Here is a 5,000-nt window from a genome sequence, read left to right as displayed (position 1 = left end):
GGGCACGAGTATAATCGATAACAGGGAATCGTTTCTGTAACTTTATATTTAGAATTCCCGTAAGGAAACTAATTCTCAACTCATAATAATTTTTTTTTTTTTTTTGTATTTTAATTTTTTTTCACTTTGCAGGTATATAATACAAAAACGTAAAAAAAGATACAAAACAGGGCTTACAATACTTGAACAAGTCACTTTAATTATCAACTGCAACGAAAACTATGCTACACTATACTACACTACACTAAACTACAACCAAGAAATACTAAACAAAATTAATTAAAAATAGATATACAAGTATAAATAAAGTGTACGGGAATTATAGAAAACAAAATTTGGATAACAGCTACTATTGTATTCATTGTATTAATGGAATTAGAGGTTTCCATTTCTTGTCGTGGAAATGGATTTTCTTGCTTTTTCTCGCAATAACGCGTTCGGTTTCAAACGTTTTCTTAAACTTATCGACTAACAATCTTAATTTTAGAGGGCCCTTATTTAACTAACAGTAATAAATAAAAAACTTACTTTCAAGGACAATGTAATTGATTAGCATGTTTATACTATCGCTCATATCTAGAAACCCGAGAAGAACATCCTTGATGTCAAAGCTAACAGTTATATTAACAGAATTAAGAAGAGCCTTCAAATCGTCCCAAAAAATACGCACTTTTGTACAATAAAAGAAAAATATGTTCTATGGTTTCTAACTCCTTTTCACAAAAATCGCATAAAGGAGAGTCGACTTTTTTAAACCTAAACAGCATCTTGTTTGTGTACAAGATCCTGTTTAATAGTTTATATTGGAATTCTCTTAATTTAGTGTCCAATGTTGTTTTGAAAGGAAGCAAGTATATCTTTTCCCAGTCTAACTGGGATGTGTGGGTATTGAAAAAAACGTTGTATTTCCTCTGCGCTATTGGTGTAGAAGATATCTTAGAAACAAAACTTTCATATAATAACTTTGATTGTAGACTTCGGAAATCAACTCTTTTCCCTTCAATACGTAAATAAGAGTCATCTGGGAATAGGTCATTTGTTTTTGAGGCGATAGAAATTTTATCTGTTTTTAATACTTTGCACCATTCTTGCGGAAAAGCAGCAAGGAGACTGAAAAGTAGGAAATGCTCAATTGGTGAGAGAGTTGAATATAATGGCTCCTTGTTTGACTTCAGCTCTCCCCTTATGTCATAGAGATCTCCAGTTTTAACAATTCCAAGATCAACCAGCCTATTGTTATAAATTGACTTAGATTCAATACAAATAAACCGATTATTCCAAATGACTTGATTTGCTATTTCAGAGAGTGAGGAAGGTTGTCCTCGTTTTTAAGCCTCCTTTATCAATTGGGTTGATAAAAGCTGTGCGCTTTACCTTGTCATTTCCTTTCCAAACAAAAGAATATAATAAAGTATTAATTTTGTTAATAAACTCTTTTTTGTTTGAAATAAGAACAACCCTGTATAAGATCTTTGGTATAGCAAAAGATTTGATCACTTGAATTTTTCCAAGTAAAGTAAGTCCTCTCCAGCTCCAGCCCTTCAACAATCCTCTCAGAGATTTCTTGATTGATTCAAAATTTAGTTTAAAAAACAGTGAGTGGTTAAAGGTAAAATTCACCCCTAAAATTTTTATGACTTTACTTATTTCATTTACGCCTAGTTGTGAGCTACTAACTTCCATATTTCCGAGTAAAAGAATTTCCGTTTTTTCGTGATTTACCTTCAATCCGGAGTATGTACTAAACAGAGTAAGAGTATCAAAAGGGTGCGATATGATAGCTTGTCCCTAACAAATGATGTCATGTCATCAGCAAATATGACTAATTTGATTTCATTACCATCCACTACAATGCCCTTGATTTCGTCGTTATCATGTATCGATACTGCCAATAATTCAAGTACTATTATGAATGGTGATGGTGAAAGCGGGTCATCTTGGCAAACGCCCCTCTTAAAATGAAAAGAGCGAGTGGAAAAACCATTGTTAATCACACAACTTGTTATATTTCTGTAAAACGTTTTGATCCACGCTAAAACGGATTCACCAAAGCCAAAGAATTCCAGCGATTTGAGAAGGAAATTCCAATTCAACGCATCGAAGGCTTTCTCAAAGTCTATCGCGGTCATTATACTTTGGCAGTCTCGCATTTTTGCAAACTCCATGATATCGCTTATCGTACGAACTGCGTCGAAAATGGTTCGTCCTTTGACAAAGGCATTCTGATCATAATGAATGATATGAGGCAAAACTTTCTCTAGCCATCAACTCATAATAATAATATTTGAAGCATTTCCAACAAACTGTGATTTGCAAATCATATTGATTTGTTTTTGTCTTTGCTTTTCATATTTTGGTGATGTACTTTTTGTATTCTAACAGATGTCTAGAGACTGTCCATCCACTGGCGGAAAAGCTGAACAAACTGATCAAGGAAGGGAAGATACCTGAACAATGCCTCTTTTACAGATTTCTTGATGACACAACATCACTTGCGATGATTGACTCCACCAAAGCTTCGGACTTTCAATGGGATCGTGACGTATGTGAGTTTTTTCAAACAATCAAATATCTTGGTGGACAGAGAACGAGAAACTTTGTAAGAGGACCGGGGTTTCATGGTACAGGTTGCAGGGAAAGGAAACAATTTACGTCATTTTCAGACTTTAATCTCTGTGGCCCTTCCCATAATGTCTCCAGCCATTGCAAAGCCGGGTACATTGTTACTCATGAAACTGCTAAGTGTAAAAGTACATGTGCAACATGTCTTGACCTTAAATCGGTTTGTGAACATTGCAAAGTAAAGGGCCATGTTTCCTATGTGCCAGCTTTAAGATGCTATGATTCGTGCCTCGAGAATACAGTTCAATGCAAAAAAGTTGCGGTGCTTGCTGTTGTAACTGACTGCGAAGAGTGCAACAAGCATGCCCTGCTGCAAATTCAGGAGATGTCAGAAAACAACACCCTTCCACCCGAGCTCCTTCTCCTGGTCCCTCTCCCTGATGTTGTACCTGTTGGCAAGACAATGAAATGCAGCTGGAGTAACTGGTTTATTAATCTTGACGGTCAAATGTCAAACCTTGTTCTCATCCGCACTTTAAGAGATTCTAAAGACGTTTTTATCCGGGAGCATTTAAGGATATTAACATTAGAAAGCGTTCATAACAAGGATAGGATGGCAATCGACCCTATCATTCATTTAACAAGACCGGAGGTAATCAAGGTGTTGCAAAAGGTAGAGCTACAATCTTGGACAAAACTCTTGGGAAAAATTCTAGCTTAAGCATCATTTGGCACGCACTCACAAAATATATTGGTCCTTCCCCCCATACCAATGTTGATAATGTGATGCAAAATACTGTGCAAGCCTTTAGTCGCTTTTTAAAACAACATCGGAATAGGGGGAGGGGGGAAAGAAGAAGAATTGACTCTTTATCACACAGACAAATTAGAGCGTCACATTTTCCCAACGAGTTTTGTCCAAGGTTGTAGTTGTGCACACCATAGTACCTGAAAAGTACAGATTTGGGCCTCAAACCAGCAAGGCGTTTGCAAGCATCCGGTCGCTCTGTCTCCAAGTCCTATCGGTCCTATCGGTCCTATCGGTAACATTCTCACCATTGATTACGATTTCTCTTCTTCGTCCTCGCCTTTGTTGAAAATCAGGCTTCACCAGCCTGCTGAAGTATCGCTCAAAGAGATGGTGTAACAATCGGGGCAAGTCAATGAGAACACTTTCAAATTACCCTACACATATCGAAAGTGTTGAATCCACAACAATCTTAGAATCAAACGTATACTTTGCAGGATCAAAGAACGACAAATCTCAAAGAGGTCTATATTCTGTTAGCATGGAAACCACCCTGATGGAATGTACTATCCAGAATGGTGATCAAAGTTGCAAGGAGATCAAGAGGGTATCCAAATTTAATGAGCTGCTAGTCTTCACAGACATCGGGGCTCATGAGGTAATCATTTAACCCACACACCAACGAAGTTGTACATCTTGCTGGCGACAGATGTGATGCACAGAATGATGGTACGGGACGATGCTGTAGTTTTACATTTGCTGCACTTCAAACACTATAATTGTTACAGACACAACCGCAGGAAAAGTAAAGCTAGCAGTTGGCATGAGCGGAACTTTGTCCTTTCTTTATCATTTGGGGGCTTCTTTATGACAGTTTTGGAATTACGTGTAAAGGAAGCACTCCTGCACAAATGACTCCAGCACTGGTGGTGTCGAATGTACGTAAAGTACACCAAAACGTTCAATCGACAGTGCCCAATGTCAAGGAAAGTAATCAACTAAAGGAAGATGGGTAGACAAATGGTCCTCAAGGAACTGTTTCCCAAAAACACGCAGACCTCAATTGAAAGGTATGACCAATCTTATGATAAATCTCGAAAAAAATAAATCCAGAATTCAAGTACAACGTGGTTTTCAAAACATTGTTAACCACTCAAGTAGAAAATCTGCATGCATTGTCAAACTTTAAGAATGAGACATTTAGTACTCTTCACTACTTTGGCAAAATAATCTCTTAAACAAGTTTCTAAATGGGTGGCAAAGTACTTCACCCATCCAGCGTCCTTTTATCCAGTTCCCCAAACAGGAATGTTGCTCGGTGCTTGGTTGCCACTCCCATCCAAGATGCTCTCCAATAGGGAAAAAGATGCAATGCAGGGATGGGTTGACAACTTTCGCCCTGCGAGGCAAAGAACTGTCCGATCTGAGTCCACAAAGGACAAAGCAGGAGCTTTGCCTCCTGCCATCTATACAAAGCGAGCCGATTCTATAACAAGAGTATTCTTTAGACGTGATCAAGAAATAAGCGCAGATCTCCCAGATAAGACAGATGCTGAAGGTCCGAATGTTTCCGTGCCCAAGGGCGTATCTTTAATTAGCTTTGTTGATGATAGTACCATCGACGCTGTCCACGCAACTCAGTCAAGTCAGGTATCCAACTCAGATTGTGATTTCGGCAAGGAATATGAAA

The sequence above is a fragment of the Montipora foliosa genome, chromosome 8 (assembly GCF_036669935.1).
Source record: "Montipora foliosa isolate CH-2021 chromosome 8, ASM3666993v2, whole genome shotgun sequence".
NCBI lineage: Eukaryota > Metazoa > Cnidaria > Anthozoa > Scleractinia > Acroporidae > Montipora > Montipora foliosa.
Note: the sequence above shows the minus strand (reverse complement) of the source record.